The 18,267-nt window shown below is 39.4% G+C and overlaps 1 long non-coding RNA gene across 1 annotated transcript; it reads left to right on the top strand.

Moving 5' to 3' along the window:
- The first annotated feature begins 14,628 nt into the window (after positions 1-14,628).
- On the top strand, positions 14,629-17,174 carry LOC115148410 (uncharacterized). The gene is made up of 3 exons (XR_003866661.1): positions 14,629-14,648; positions 16,320-16,434; positions 17,135-17,174. It is a non-coding gene; the product is annotated as an uncharacterized LOC115148410 (long non-coding RNA).
- Positions 17,175-18,267: the final 1,093 nt, after the last annotated feature.

Genomic DNA, 18,267 nt, shown 5'->3' on the forward strand with positions numbered 1-18,267 from the left:
TGTTGATTGATTCGTTTTTAATGAGTGAGAATTTAAAACAAACTTTACACCCACTACATATTTGCCTTGAACCATACTTCTGACATGGATCATTTTGACCCCAGAGGCATATCTTTTATCACAGCCAAAATGTGGTTTATTCAATTTTACCAATTTTTCATGACTTTGTCAATCAACTTGTTCTTAATAAATCTATATCATGGTTTAGTGTTTCTGTATCAATATGGACTTTTAACAAATTCAAATCCTTTGGAGTCATTTTGACTCCAGCCAAAAGCACCTTTGATAAATAGGATGTTTATTTCAAATCAAATCACATTTTATTGGTCACATACACGTGTTTAGCAGATGTTATTGTGGGTGTAGTGAAATGCTTGTGTTTCTAGCTCCGACAGTGCAGTAATATCTAATAAGTAATATCTAACAAATTCACGACATATACCCAATACACACAAATCTAAGTATTTGAATCTAGGTTTCTCTGTAGACATGATCCATCCCACCAGAGGGTGGAGGGGCTCCTGTAACAGTGGTTTTAACCAGATAGACACCTGCAGACACACATTATAGTGCCTCCCATGTACTCTCCTAAGATTGGACTCTTCTATACCACGTATCACATGACTGTGTACAAAACTGCAAGGGGTATACAGTGCATTCATTAAGTATTCAGACCCCTTCACTTTTTAAACATTTAGTTACATTACAGCCTTATTCTAAAGTTGAATAATTTTATAATTGAATAATCAATACCCCATAATGACATCACAATAACCCATAATGAGAAAACAAAATCATTTTTTAAAAACATTTTTCCAAATGTATTTACTTAAGTATTCAGACCCTTTGCTATGAGACTCGAAATTGAGCTCAGATGCATCCTGATTCAATTGATCTTCCTTGAAATGTTTCTACAACTTGATTGGAGTCCACTTGTGGTAAATTCAATTGATTAGACATGATTTGGAAAGGCACACAACTGTCTATATAAGGTCCCACAGTTGACAGTGCATGTCAGAACAAAAACCGAGCCATGAGGTCAAAGGAATTGTCCATATTGCTCTGAGACAGGATTGTGTCGAGGCACAGATCTGGGGAAGGGTACCAAAAAATGTCTTCAGCATTGAAGGTCCCCAAGAACACAGTGGCCTCCATCATTCTTATATGGAAGAAGTTTGGAACCACCAAGACTTTTCCTAGAGCCGGCCGCCCGGCCAAACTGAGAAATCGTGGGAGAAGGGTCTTGGTCAGGGAGGTGAACAAGAACCCGATGTTCACTCTGACAGAGCTCCAGAGTTCCTCTGTGGAGATGGGAGAACCTTCCAGAAGGACAACCATCTCTGCAGCACTCCAGCAATTAGGCCTTAATGTAGCAATGATTAAATTGTCAACATTTATTTCAATGGACAATTCAGTGAACTGTTCTGTGAAAGGTGTTGGCTAGAGATGACATGCAGGAGCTTGCAGGGATTTGTAGTCTTGCATGTCGTCTACTTTGATGCTAATTAGCTTTTTCGAATCCGAGAGTAAAGAGACACAAATATATTGATACAAGTATTTGTATTGATTATGGATCCCCATTAGTTCCTGCCAAGGCAGCAGATACTCTTCCTGGGGTTTATTATAGATCCCCATTAGTTCCTGTCAAGGCAGCAGCTACTCTTCCTGGGGTTTATTATGGATCCCCATTAGTTCCTGCCAAGGCAGCAGCTAGTCTTCCTGGGGTTTATTATGGATACCCATTAGTTCCTGTCAAGGCAGCAGCTACTCTTCCTGGGGTTAATTATGGATCCCCATTAGTTCCTGCCAAGGCAGCAGCTACTCTTTCTGGGGTTTATTATGGATCCCCATTAGTTCCTGTCAAGGCAGCAGCTACTCTTCCTGGGGTTTATTATGGATCCCCATTAGTTCCTGTCAAGGCAGCAGCTACTCTTCCTGGGGTTTATTATGGATCCCCATTAGTTCCTGTCAAGTAAGAAGTAAGGTCAGGGAGCGTGCCAGCCTGCCTGAACCACTGGCAGGGTCTGAATCAACCCAATGTCCACCTGGTACACTGACAGGGTCTGAATCAACCCAATGTCCACCTGGTACACTGACAGGGTCTGAATCAACCCGATGTCCACCTGGTACACTGACAGGGTCTGAATCAAACTCAATGTCCACCTGGCACACTGACAGGGTCTGAATCAACCCAATGTCCACCTGGTACACTGACAGGGTCTGAATCAACCCAATGTCCACCTGGTACACTGACAGGGTCTGAATCAAACTCAATGTCCACCTGGCACACTGACAGGGTCTGAATCAACCCAATGTCCACTTGGTACACTGACAGGGTCTGAATCAACCCAATGTTAAGGGGAGGGAAGATTGGTCAAGAGGGTGATGATTATTGTTATTCTACTGCCTGATTGTTATGCAACAACACTGTTTACAAAAGCTTTGTTAAATCAGCACAACAGTTTTCAGCTGTGCTAACATAATTGCAAAAGGGTTTTCTAATGATCAATTAGCCTTTTAAAATAATAAACTTGGATTAGCTAACACAACATGGCATTGGAACACAGGAGTGATGGTTGCTGATAATGGGCCTCTGTAAGCCTATGTAGATATTCCATAAACAATCAGCTGTTTCCAGCTACAATAGTCATTCACAACATTAACAATGTCTACACTGTATTTCAGATCAATTTGATGTTATTTTAATGGACAAAAAAAGTGTTTTTCTTTCAAAAACAAGAACATTTCTAAGTGACTCCAACCTTTTGAACGGTAGTGTTAATCATTTTAGAATAAGGCTGTAATGTAACAAAATGTGGAAAAAGTGAAGGGGTCTGAATACTTTCCGAATGCACTGTATTGTTACACCATGTAGCAGCAGGATAGACCTAGTCTGTTCATTATATACATCTACATGATGTATTGTTACACCATGTAGGAGCAGTATAGACCTAGTCTGTTCATTATATACATCTACATGATGTATTGTTACACCATGTAGCAGCAGTATAGACCTAGTCTGTTCATTATATACATCTACATGATGTATTGTTACACCATGTAGGAGCAGTATAGACCTAGTCTGTTCATTATATACATCTACATGATGTATTGTTACACCATGTAGGAGCAGTATAGACCTAGTCTGTTCATTATATACATCTACATGATGTATTGTTACACCATGTAGGAGCAGTATAGACCTAGTCTGTTCATTATATACATCTACATGATGTATTGTTACACCATGTAGGAGCAGTATAGACCTAGTCTGTTCATTATATACATCTACATGATGTATTGTTACACCATGTAGCAGCAGTATAGACCTAGTCTGTTCATTATATACATCTACATGATGTATTGTTACACCATGTAGGAGCAGTATAGACCTAGTCTGTTCATTATATACATCTACATGATGTATTGTTACACCATGTAGGAGCAGTATAGACCTAGTCTGTTCATTATATACATCTACATGATGTATTGTTACACCATGTAGGAGCAGTATAGACCTAGTCTGTTCATTATATACATCTACATGATGTATTGTTACACCATGTAGGAGCAGTATAGACCTAGTCTGTTCATTATATACATCTACATGATGTATTGTTACACCATGTAGAAGCAGTATAGACCTAGTCTGTTCATTATATATATCTACATGATGTATTGTTACACCATGTAGCAGCAGTATACACCTAGTCTGTTCATTATATACATCTACATGATGTATTGTTACACCATGTAGGAGCAGTATAGACCTAGTCTGTTCATTATATACATCTACATGATGTATTGTTACACCATGTAGGAGCAGTATAGACCTAGTCTGTTCATTATATACATCTACATGATGTATTGTTACACCATGTAGGAGCAGTATAGACCTAGTCTGTTCATTATATACATCTACATGATGTATTGTTACACCATGTAGGAGCAGTATAGACCTAGTCTGTTCATTATATACATCTACATGATGTATTGTTACACCATGTAGGAGCAGTATAGACCTAGTCTGTTCATTATATACATCTACATGATGTATTGTTACACCATGTAGGAGCAGTATAGACCTAGTCTGTTCATTATGTACATCTACATGATGTATTGTTACACCATGTAGGAGCAGTATAGACCTAGTCTGTTCATTATATACATCTACATGATGTATTGAAACACCATGTAGGAGCAGAATAGACCTAGTCTGTTCATTATATACATCTACATGATGTATTGTTACACCATGTAGGAGCAGTATAGACCTAGTCTGTTCATTATATGCATCTACATGATGTATTGTTACACAATGTAGGATCAGTATAGACCTAGTCTGTTCATTATATACATCTACATGATGTATTGTTACACCATGTAGGAGCAGCATAGACCTAGTCTGTTCATTATATACATCTACATGATGTATTGTTACACCATGTAGGAGCAGTATAGACCTAGTCTGTTCATTATATACATCTACATGATGTATTGTTACACCATGTAGGAGCAGTATAGACCTACAGTAGCTTGTTACTTATTTAGATTTGATTTGACTGAATGAAACTGCCTTAAATGTGCTGTAGTAAATATTTTTTATTCTCACTAATCAATCACCACATTCCTGTCTTTGTATGTCTCAATATAATAGTATTATTTAATTAAATCCATGTAAAATAATCTTTGTCTGTAAATAAAATGTGATCCTCAACTGCGTTTCCCTCCAGTCAGCAGACGGCGATGTGCGTCTTTCAGGCGATGCTGCAGCGTGACGTATAATCTAGTGGACGGTTCTTCATAAACAGCTCGTCAACCACCTCGGTAGCTTGCTAGCCAACATAACCGAAAGATTCAAGCTATTTATACGCTTTCGGTCTATATTACCTACTGTGTTTTAGACACACTTCTGTCGTATCTACTTGTTAACCTATTTAATTTAATATTACGTTATTTTGTATTAGTCAGCTATAGTAGCTGGCTGGTTAAGTTAGCATTAGCCTAGTCGCTAATGATAGCTAGCTAGCTAACATCCCCGAACATGAGCTCCCTAAACTACTCTCCTCCTGTTAAAGAAGAGGAGGTCTGCTGGACGGAGAAAGAAGCTCTGGGGCTGAACATTGTCGTGAAAGAGGAGAAGGAAGAGGAGGATGTTACAGTAAAACAAGATGTAGAGGGTGAGGCTGTTACAGTGAAAGAAGAAGAGAAAGACGTTTCAGTTAAACAAGAGGAAGAAGAGGATGATGCTGTTTTTGGAGTGAAGAAGGAAGGAGAGATTACTGTCACATTGAAAGATGAAGAGGAGGAGACAGGAGATCTGAGTAACACCAGTAAGTACCGCCTTCAATTAGTTTTTAACTTTGGATATTCGGAGTTGGCTCTTCAATACCTCTTCAACGGAGGGTCCTGGGATGATGACTGATATGTCTAGAATCAGACGACGTAGAGAACAAGCTACCCCTTGTTTTCTCCGTTCCGTTTCCAAAAAGTGACTTAACATATATATTTGAGGAGGGTCTATCTGCTGACCGCAGACTGGGGGCCACGGCATGTAGTGATTTTAATGTAGTGATGTTTTACTACACACCGTGACCCCCAATAGAGCCATGTGAGAGTTGGGTTGGCTACACCAAAGATTATGGATATACTGACAAGATGTCTCTCCGCCCTAACAAGGGGAGTCGTTGTCCACAAAGCTGCACTGTGGGTTGTCTATCTCCCGCCTATCCTGTCTTTGGATTGGTGGATACATGTTATTATTGTAATCTATTGTTTATATTCTATGAGGGTTGTTGTCGTCAACCGCCTGTACTCAATGGAGAGAGATGCTAAGCTACTAGCATGAATATGCATAGCGATCTGGAGATAAATCCTATAGTGTTTTATCAAAGTTGTCGGTATGTCACGTGTCCACATAACAACTTAATCATTACGAAACTTCTGTTAGATCAAGTAAACCTCACGTAGCAAATAAGCCATTCATTTTGTTGTTGACCAAATTCAACACTTTCCACATTGGGATGACAATTGTTTCAACTTGGATACAGCCTACTGGCATGACCTAGAGAGATACAACCACTGTAACCTACTGGCATGACCTAGAGAGTTACAACCTACTGTAACCTACTGGCATGACCTAAAGAGATACAATCTACTGTAACCTACTGGCATGACCTAGAGAGATACAACCTACTGTAACCTACTGGCATGACCTAGAGAGATACAACCACTGGTTTGCTTGCATTTCTATGCAGTCAAATTACAAACATCAACATGCAACAACAACCAACGTGCTGTTAGGTGAAGTTAAGGGTCCTATAGTAGGTCTATGTTGTTAGGTGAAGTTATGGGTCCTACAGTAGGTCTGTGTTGTTGTTAGGTGAAGTTATGGGTTCTACAGTAGGTCTATGTTGTTGTTAGGTGAAGTTATGGGTCCTACAGTGGGTCTATGTTATTATTAGGTGAAGTTATGGGCCAATTTGTTAAACACTTGGTGTACAAACCCTTATTGTCAGCTTGATGGCAAAGCTAGCCAAAGAGCATTTTACTAGTTGAAGTGTTTTTTTAAGTATAAAGCAGTTGATTTGCGACAATAACACAAACATATTAAGCAGGTGATTCAAGCGAGTCTTACAGTTATAATCCAAAAGTAGTGTGAAATGCACTCATAATCAACCTGTAAATGGAGGCTTTATTTACTGTCAGCCTATGAGAACTCCCCTGAGTTTTCCCCCACGGTGGTGAATTAGTGAATAGACACAGAGCTTAATGTGAGTTTCCTTGAGTAGCTCTCCTGATCTTGCGCTCTAATATTCAGAATGCTTTGTGAAAAACTAAAATCTTTGTTCACTATTTTTGCTCCATGCAGATATTCTACATCCATAACTAGTGGTTTCCTCATTACCAGATATACTACATCCATAACTAGTGGTTTCCTCAATTTCCAGATATACTACATCCATAACTAGTGGTTTCCTCATTACCAGACATACTACATCCATAACTAGTGGTTTCCTCATTACCAGATATACTACATCCATAACTAGTGGTTTCCTCATGACCAGATATACTACATCCATAACTAGTGGTTTCCTCATTACCAGATATACTACATCCATAACTAGTGGTTTCCTCATTACCAGATATACTACATCAATAACTAATGGTTTCCTCATTACCAGATATACTACATCCATAACTAGTGGTTTCCTCATTAGCAGATTTACTACATCCATAACTAGTGGTTTCCTCATTACCAGATATACTACATCCATAACTAGTGGTTTCCTCATTAGCAGATTTACTACATCCATAACTAGTGGTTTCCTCATTACCAGATATACTACATCCATAACTAGTGGTTTCCTCATTAGCAGGGAGGAGTTTCTGCAATCAAATTGTGTGTGCTTTGCCCTCGTGCTGAAAGGACCTATATTGGAGACCAATAGTTGTCTGGCACACTGCTTAGGATTTCAACAACTTTAATAACTTATTTCTAGTTACTACTAATGTGAAAATAAGACTAAATATGACTTGTTGCTAACTTGACTGTCTTAATTGTCAAATAATTTAACAGATATGAATTGTTGTACAACTTCATGGGTATGCTCTGGGCATCACCTCAAATAAACAGTCCCAGACCTGCAGACCTGCTGTTTTCAACTCTCTAGAGACAGCAGGAGCGGTAGATATACTCTCAATGATCAGCTATGAAAAGCCAACTGACGTTTACTCCTGGGGTCCTGACCTGTTGCACCCTCGACAACTACTGTGATTATTATTATTTGACCATGCTGGTCATTTATGAACAATTTAACATCTTGGCCATATTCTGTTATAATCTCCACCCGGCACAGCCAGAAGAGGACTGGCCACCCCTCATAGCCTGGTTCCTCTCTAGGTTTCTTCCTAGGTTTTAGCCTTTCTAGGGAGTTTTTCCTAGCCACCGTGCTTCTACACCTGCATTCCTCGCTGTTTGGGGTTTTAGGCTGGGTTTCTGTACAGCACTTTGTGACATCAGCTGATGTAAGAAGGGCTTTATGAATACATTTGATTTGATTTCCGCTGTTGTGGGTCTTTAACCGTCTGTCTGACTTTGTCATTCACACAGGAGAGAGACGTGACTATCGGGGATCCTCTGGGGAGCCTCAACAACATCATGATGCTGAAGAGGCAGAGAAAAGTCTCTCCAGATCAGAACTCCTAAAGAAACACCAGCAGAGACCCACAGGGAAGAAATCTAACTGCTGCTCTGGCTGTGGGAAACGATTCAACACTTCATCAGACCTTAAAATACATCAAAGAATTCACACTGGAGAGAAACCTTACAGCTGTGATCAATGTGGGAAGAGATTTACCAGATCTAGCTATCTCACTATACATCAGAGAATACACACAGGAGAGAAACCATATAGCTGTGATCAATGTGGAAAGAGTTTCGGTGCATCTGGCTGTCTGACAAAACACCAGAGAACACACACAGGAGAGAAACCTTATAGCTGTAGTCAATGTGGAAAGAGTTTCTGTATATCTGGCTCTCTGACTGAACACCAGAGAACACACACAGGAGAGAAATCTTATAGCTGTGATCAATGTGGGAAGAGTTTTTCTCGGCAATACAGCCTGATAGTACACCAGCGGACACACACAGGAGAGAAACCTTATAGCTGTGATCAATGTGGGAAGAGTTTTACTACATCTAGCTATCTAACTATACACCAGAGAACACACACAGGAGAGAAACCTTATATCTGTGACCAATGTGGGAAGAGTTTTTCTACATCTAGCAATCTAACTATACACCAGAGAACACACCCAGGAGAGAAACTTTATAGCTGTAGTCAGTGTGGGAAGCGTTTTACTTGGCTAAACAACCTAATATCACACCAGAGAACACACACAGGAGAGAAAGCTTATAGCTGTACTCAATGTGGAAAGAGTTTTACTCATTCAACCAGCCTGATATCACACCAGAGAACACACACAGGAGAGAAACCTTATAGCTGTACTCAATGTGGGAAGAGTTTTACTCATTCAACCAGCCTGATATCACACCAGAGAACACACACAGGAGAGAAACCTTATAGCTGTGGTCAATGTGGGATGAGTTTTACTCAGTCAACCAGCCTGACATCACACCAGCGGACACACACAGGAGATAAACCTTATAGCTGTGATCAATGTAGGAAGAGTTTTACTACATCTAGCTATCTAACTATACACCAGAGAACACACACAGGAGAGAAATCTCATAGCTGTAATCAATGTGGGAAGAGATACTCTAATAAAAAATCTCTGACTAAACATCAGAAAATACATGGAGTTGTTTCATGATATCAATGAAATAATGTAAAATGTTTTTAATATTGTGGAAGTATTTTAGTAACGTCACAATATAGAATGTTTTAACATTGTAGTAGCAGTATTTTAAGGAATGTCAGAATGTAGAACCCTAAACGTTTGGCCACTGTTCAGTTGATATTAGCCTGAGTGGAAAGAAAAATCCAGGCTCTGAATTGAAAGAGTTACTATTTATTTATGTAACAAAAAGTGACAAACAAAAATAGAGTTGTGTTACACTTACCATGTTGGTGACCCACTTGAATCAAAATGCAACACTTCAAAATGTTTTCAATATATCCCAAATTGTTTCTACATATTGGTTATTGATTTGGAGACGTTAAAACTGTGTTTTGTCATTGCGCTATTCCCATTTAGCAAAATGTAATTCAAAAGACGTTGAAAATAAGACTATGCCCGACGTCCAATATATGTTCGCTTGTAGTTCAAAGTGAAAGTTGAAAAGATGTATTTTCGGGTCGTTCTTTCAATGACTTGAAAACAACTTAATTTCAAGGTACTTGCAGCCTATACATAAGGACGCAGTATAATAAATTGGTCTATAATAAAAAAAATGTAACAATCTTACATCACTCCAGTATTTATTTACAACATCCAAGTGCTATATGTCTTTATTCCACTACTGAAGTAGCATGATTCAAATCACCTCATATTTCAAACATTCAGCCTGACAAAAGATACATGTTTTATTATTACATGCCTCACCCTTAAGTTAATTATTGCCAATACATATTAACAAAGGGGTGTACATTTGGTTTCATATTTCATATTTACAATTCATGTAACATTTAGTAATCATAATTATTTATGCAACCAACTGACCATTTTTGGGTACAATTATATTGACATCATTATCCTGCTTTTAGAATATCAGGGTTCATTCTGATGTGCCAACCCAAATGTACTATAGCATGACATTGGGGACTGGGCCCTGATCCAACAACATGCCTATCGAGATATTGCAGGAGTTTGCTCTTGAAATCAGACATGACTAATACAATTTGATTTTTGACCTTATCTTCTCTCAAGAAGATGTCTGGTAGGCCCATTTAAATACCTTTTTTGGACATTTCAAGATAGCAGATGTTTGAGTTGGGTCTATTAACACAGCTGTGAGTTGTTAATTTTTTCATTTTTGACAAAATGAGCACTCCTGGAAGTGACAGATTTTGACTCATATTGAGTGATAAGACTGAGCTATTTAAAAACACTTTTTCAACATTTCAAGATAGCAGTTAGTTCAGTTTGATCTTATTAAAGACAGCTGTATATTCTTTTTTTTTACCCCAAAATATTCTATGTTCACGCCCACTTTTTTTGCTCTGTTTGAAGGCTGTCAACTTCTTGTCAGGAGGAGAATCACTTAGCCTTTCAACTAATTTTCAAATGATAGGATGCCTATTTAAAAACACTTTTTCAACATTTCAAGATAGCAGTTAGTTCAGTTTGATCTTATTAAAGACAGCTGTATCATTTTTTTATTCATTTTGACATATTGTTTGGGACCACTTTTTTTGCTCTGTTTGAAGGCTGTCAGCTTCTTCTCAGGAGGAGAATCACTTAGCCTTTCAACTAATTTTCAAATGATAGGATGCCTATTTAAAAACACTAAATGAGCGTTCTAAATGAGCATTGTAAATGAGGGTTCTAAATGAGTGTTCTAAATCAGCATTGTAAATGAGGGTTCTAAATGAGCGTTGTAAATGAGGGTTCTAAATGAGTGTTCTAAATGAGGGTTGTAAACGAGTGTTCTAAAATGAGCGTTCTAAATGAGCGTTCTAAATGAGCGTTGTAAATGAGGGTTCTAAATGAGTGTTCTAAATGAGCGTTGTAAATGAGCATTGTAAATGAGGGTTCTAAACGAGGGTTCTAAATGAGTGTTCTAAATGAGCGTTCTAAATGAGCGTTCTAAACGAGGGTTCTAAAATAGCGTTCTAAATGAGCGTTGTAAAGTTGCGTTCTAAATGAGCATTGTAAATGAGGGTTCTAAATGAGTGTTCTAAAATTAGCGTTCTAAATGAGCGTTGTAAATGAGGGTTCTAAATGAGCGTTGTATATGAGCGTTGTAAATGAGGGTTCTAAATGAGGGTTCTAAATGAGTGTTCTAAATGAGCGTTGTAAATGAGGGTTCTATATAGTATAGTTCTATATAGTGGTGTTGGCTGGTCTCCACACTAGTAAATATTATTTATATTTTCTAGTCTGAGAGGTTTTGAATAGAACCTGTTTCCAAACAGTATGAATAATAACAATGGCTGGGCTGATGGGCAGTTCAGTGACTTGGAGCCTTTGATTGCCCTGCCTCTGTATTACTGAATGAAAGAGAGCCCAGCCCTGAAATGAATTACCCTGATGATCCTCTGACCTCAACATAACAATGACGTAGGCAACCACCTTGGATGGACAATCAATGCAAGGTGTTAATCTCATCTCCTGAATGATCAATTTAACACAACTTTAAACCCAGGGTTTTTTCTTGTTTCGATATTTAAATGTTGAAATGGGTTGTGCCTATCTGAGTGTGTGTATATAATGGCCTTCTCCAGAGAAGTCATTCTCAATAGAACTTTATACTGAGAGAGAACACACTTCCAAGGAGCTGATTTTGGATTGTTACCTTTGCTGTATTCTGAAAACATTTAGTTGAGAAATTACTTGGAGCAAGATGGCATCTGCTACTGGTTCAAGGTAAGATATCTCTTTATTCATTCAATATATATATTACTGTAATTGTCTTGCTGTTCATAAAAATGTTATTAGTAGTTCTGCCAGACTTAGGAAGGTTGGAATTAGGGCAGCAGGCAATGTATTCCTATTGGAAGAGATTTAGAGGTCAAGGCTGCACCCTGTTTTAACTCTTAAGGAGATCCGAAGTTCCAGGGTGTAAGCTATACTCTCATGCCCAGAGAGAGGGATTTACCCGGGCAAAGTAGTAGAGGTTTAGAGGCCTGGAGGTCCATAGTTCCAGGGTGTAAGCTATACTCTCATGCCCAGATAGAGGGATTTACCCGGGGCAAAGTAGTAGAGGTTTAGAGGCCTGGAGGTCCATAGTTCCGGGGTGTAAGCTATACTCTCATGCCCAGAGAGAGGGATATACCCGGGCAAAGTAGTAGAGGTTTAGAGGCCTGGAGGTCCATAGTTCCAGGGTGTAAGCTATACTCTCATGCCCAGAGAGAGGGATTTCTGTCTGTCTGTCTGTCTGTCTGTCTGTCTGTCTGTCTGTCTGTCTGTCTGTCTGTCTGTCTGTCTGTCTGTCTGTCTGTCTGTCTGTCTGTCTGTCTGTCTGTCTGTCTGTCTGTCTGTCTGTCTGTCTGTCTGTTCAGTAACACCTCCTAACCCTAACCTGTCTGTTTGTAGGAGACTGGGAGTAGATCTGGGGGAGACTGACGTCTACCAGGATTCTAATGGAGGTGAGGAAGAGGAGGAGGATGATGATGGTGGTAGTGATGGTTCTGTGTGACCCCTGACCTGACCTCTTGTCTCCATAGAAACGCGTATCCAGATCCAGGAGTCGGTCAGAGGGAGAGATGTTTATATTGGTTACACCGGGTGTACACCGTTTAGATATACTGGATACACCGGGTGTAAACCGTTTAGATTATACTGCATACACCGGGTGTACACCGTTTAGTTCATACTGGATACACCTGGTGTACACCGTTAGTTTATACTGGATACACCGGGTGTACACCGTTTAGTTTATACTGGATACACCGGGTGTACACCGATAATTTATATTGGATACACCGGGTGTAAACCGTTTAGATTATACTGGATACACCGGGTGTACACCGTTTAGTTTATACTGGATACACCTGGTGTACACCGTTAGTTTATACTGGATACACCGGGTGTACACCGTTTAGCTTATACTGGATACACCGGGTGTAAACCGTTAAGATTATACTGGGTACACCGAGTGTACACCGTTTAGTTTATACTGGCTACACCGGGTGTACACCGTTTAGTTTATACTGGATACACCAGGTGTACACCGTTTAATTTATACTGGATACACCGGGTGTACACCGTTAGTTTATACTGGATACACCGGATGTACACCATTTAGTTTATACTGGATACACCCGGTGTACACCGTTTAGTTTATTCTGGATACACCGGGTGTACACCGTTAGTTTATACTGGATACACCGGATGTACACCATTTAGTTTATACTGGATACACCCGGTGTACACCGTTTAGTTTATTCTGGATACACCGGGTGTATATAGATAACTATGTGTGTGTGTGTGTGTGTGTGTGAGACGTCAGAGACTCTGCCATCTGTTTCTCTCGCTAAAACACACTGACCAACGCATGTTACCTAGACACACACTACTGAGTTGGGTCTATTAACACAGCTGTGAGTTGTTATTTAAAACGGCTTACACAGCTAACACAGCTAACACAGCTAACAACGCTAACACAGTTAGCACAGCTAGCACAGCTAACACAGCTAACACCGCTAACACAGTTAGCACAGCTAACACAGCTAGCACAGCTAACACAGATAGCACAGCTAACACAGCTAGCACAGCTAACACAGCTAGCACAGCTAGCACAGCCAACACAATCAAAGGAAGCCAAATGCTCACTGGCTTCCCTTGCCTTCAACGCTACGGGCAGCAACAACCACATAACCACTAGGCTACCTGCCGCCCCAACGCTCTAACCACTAGGCTACCTGCCGCCCCAACGCTCTAACCACTAGGCTACCTGCCGCCCCAACGCTCTAACCACTAGGCTACCTGCCGCTCCAATGCTCTAACCACTAGACTACCTGCCGCCCCAAAATAAGATGTAGGCCTATCAGGGGCTATTAGTTAGTGTTCAGGCCTTGTGGGAGGGTTTTGAGTGGTCATTGGGCTAGAAAAAGTAATTACATTAAATCACCTGACTGTTTGGATGTGTCTTTTAGTAAACTGTTTTATTTCTAAGAGATAATGAATACAATTATTAGTTGCCACTGTGTTAACCACAACCAACATGCTGGATCTCTGTTTAGTTGTCACTGTGTTAAACACAACCAACATGTTGGATCTCTGTTTAGTTGTTACTATGTTAATCACAACCAACATGCTGGATCTCTGTTTAGGGCTCAGTGCTCCAAAATGAGTCTCTCTGGGGAGAGAGAGGAGGGGGGCCCTGCCTCTAAAATTAGTCTCTCTAGGGAGAGAGAGGAGGGGGGCCCTGCCTCTAAAATGAGTCTCTCTGGGGAGAGAGAGGAGGGGGGTCCTGCCTCTAAAATGAGCATCTCTGGGGGACATGACACCAAAACTAAGAGGTGAGCTGACAATATTGTTTAAGAATGTATATTCTAAAATGCTTTTTATTCAGAAATGATTGCTTATGGGTACATTCTATATAACTGTTCTAGATTTTAGATGTGTATGAAACTGTGTTTCTTTGCAAAACGCTATATATCCACCTAGATATCTATATATCCACCTAGATATCTATACATCCACCTAGATATCTATATATCCACCTAGATATCTATATATCCACCTAGATATCTATATATCCACCTAGACATCTATATATCCACCTAGATATCTATATATCCACCTAGACATCTATATATCCACCTAGATATCTATATGTTTATATACACCTAGCTATCTATATATCCACCTAGATATCTATATATCCACTAGATATCTATATATCCACCTAGACATCTGTATATCCACCTAGATATCTGTATATCCACCTAGACATCTATATATCCACCTAGATATCTATATATCCACCTAGATATCTATATATCCACCTAGATATCTGTATATCCACCTAGATATCTGTATATCCACCTAGATATCTATATATCCACCTAGATATCTATATATCCACCTAGATATCTATATATCCACCTAGATATCTATATATCCACCTAGATATCTATACAGCCACCTAGATATCTATATATCCACCTTGATATCTATATATCCACCTAGATATCTATGTATCCACCTAGATATCTATATATCCACCTAGATATCTATACATCCACCTAGATATCTATATATCCACCTAGATATCTATATATCCACCTAGACATCTATATATCCACCTAGACATCTATATATCCACCTAGATATCTATATATCCACCTAGACATCTATATATCCACCTAGATATCTATATATCCACCTAGATATCTATATATCCACCTAGACATCTATATATCCACCTAGACATCTATATATCCACCTAGATATCTATATATCCACCTAGACATCTATATATCCACCTAGATATCTATATATCCACCTAGATATCTATATATCCACCTAGATATCTATATATTCACCTAGACATCTATATATCCTCCTATATATCTATATATCTACCTAGACATCTATATATCCACCTAGATATCTATATATCCACCTAGACATCTATATATCCACCTAGATATCTATACATCCACCTAGATATCTATATATCCACCTAGATATCTATATATCCACCTAGATATCTATATATCCACCTAGATATCTATATAACCACCTAGATATCTATATGTCCACCTAGATATCTATATATCCACCTAGATATCTATATTTCCACCTAGATATCTATATATCCACCTAGATATCTATATATCCAATGTTTAGCCGGAATGGAATATTTGTATCCTGTATATCTGACTGTGATATGTGGTTGTCCCACCTAGATATCTAAAGATGAATTCACTTACAGATGCCATGTTAATTTGACCCAGTTTCTCAAATCGGGAAAATAACAGCAAATGTGCATTTTATGTGGAAATTACCCACTTTAAAAGTCTTTATAAAGCCTTGTAGTGGTTTAATCATTTCTTTAAACAATGAGATAATTTACCAACATTTCTGAAAAGTGATATTTAGTGTTTTGTAATGAAACTCTTATGTTTCCCCATCTGAGCTCAGAGTAGATGAGAGATGTTATGTTTGTCTCTGTTCTGTTGAAGCCCAATCAAGCAGGAGAGACCAGCCTCCCCTGTTCCCAGCTGTGTCCATGAAGAGTGACCAGTCTATGGGTCTACCTGAAGTGTTTAGAGAGGGAGACTTTTCTACTGAACAAAGGTAAGAAGAACTCATGGGTCATGGTCAGTGAGTTAAACAACACTGTCTCTCATCATTTCTCCTCCCATTTTCACATTTCATTTTGTTGTTTTCATAATCCATCGGCTAATCCTTTTGTCCATTTTCACAGTCCTAAAACAATATTAAACAAACACATTTCCTCCCTGTGTGTGTGCGTGTGCGCGTGCGCGCGTCCGGCTACCTGCCGCCCCAAAATAAGATGTAGGCCAATCAGGGGCTATTAGTTAGTGTTCAGGCCTTGTGGGAGGGTTTTGAGTAGTCATTGGACTAGAAAAAGTCATTACATTAAATAACCTGACTGTTTGGATGTGTCTGTCAGTAAACGGTGTTATTTCTAAGAGATAATGAATAAAATAATTTGTTGTTACTGTGTTAACCACAAGCAACATGCTGGATCTCTGTTTAGTTGTCACTGTGTTAACCACAACCAACATGCTGGATCTCTGTTTAGTTGTCACTGTGTTAACCACAACCAACATGCTGGATCTCTGTTTAGTTGTCACTGTGTTGACCACAACCAACATGCTGGATCTCTGTTTAGTTGTCACTGTGTTAACCACAACCAACATGCTGGATCTCTGTTTAGGACGTCACTGTGTTAACCACAACCAACATGCTGGATCTCTGTTTAGTTGTCACTGTGTTAACCACAACCAACATGCTGGATCTCTGTTTACAGGGGTCAGTGCTCTAAAATTAGTCTCTCTGGGGAGAGAGAGGAGGGGGGCCCTGCCTCTAAAATGCATCTCTCTGGGGAGAGAGAGGAAGGGGACCCTGCCTCTAAAATGAGTCTCTCTGTGGAGAGAGAGGAGGGGGGTCCTGTCTCTAAAATGAGTTTCTCTGGGGAGAGAGAGGAGGGGGGTCCTGTCTCTAAAATGAGTCTCTCTGGGGAGAGAGAGGAGGGGGGTCCTGTCTCTAAAATGAGTCTCTCTGGGGAGAGGAAGGAGGGGGGCCCTGCCTCTAAAATGATCTCTCTGGGGAGAGAGAGGAGGGGGCCCCTGCCTCCAAAATGCATCTCTCTGGGGGACATGACACCAAAGCTAAGAGGTGAGATAATTTTATGAATAATTAATTAAGTTTATTTCCTAAATAAATAGCTATCTTAAGGTGAATGCAGTTACTGTAAATCTCTCTGCATAAGAGCATCTGCTAAATCAGGGGTTCTCAATCCGGGGTCTGTGGAGGTACTGCAGGGGTTCTGCAGGAAGCTCGGGGAGTGGTGGTGTATCCAGGGAGAAAACTAAACTTATATTCTGAAATATCATTGTGGTCTTATGTTACCATCTATTGGAATTATTTAGCAACTGCAGTAGTGCTGAAAAAATGTGTTATTCCTTACTAAAGTAGTAATTACTGAGAATTACTAGTTAATTTTATCACTTACAATCATAAAATAAGAACTTATACCATAACAAACAATTAAACAGACATAAACCAAAATCACTATATATGTAGTTATTTAGTTAATTACCAAATTGAGCCGGTCGGTCACATTTGAGAGTGAGGCAGATATATAGCATTTTGCATAAAAAAAACATGATTTTTGTCTCTCTGAAATGAAACCATCAAGTGATAGATTTGAAACAAATTCTTGTCTGTGAGAGATGTAATAATTAATACATAATTTCTTTAAACAATGAAAGCTCATTTCTGTAAAGTGATATGTTGCGTTTTGGAACTCTTCTTATGTTTCCCATCTGAGATCAGAGTAGATGAGAGATGTAATGTTTGTCTCTGTTGTGTTGAAGTCCAATCAAGCAGGAGAGACCAGCCTCCCCTGTACCCAGCTGTGTGTCCATGAAGAGTGACCGG

Source organism: Salmo trutta, chromosome 15 (assembly GCF_901001165.1).
Source record: "Salmo trutta chromosome 15, fSalTru1.1, whole genome shotgun sequence".
Classification (NCBI taxonomy): Eukaryota; Metazoa; Chordata; class Actinopteri; order Salmoniformes; family Salmonidae; genus Salmo; species Salmo trutta.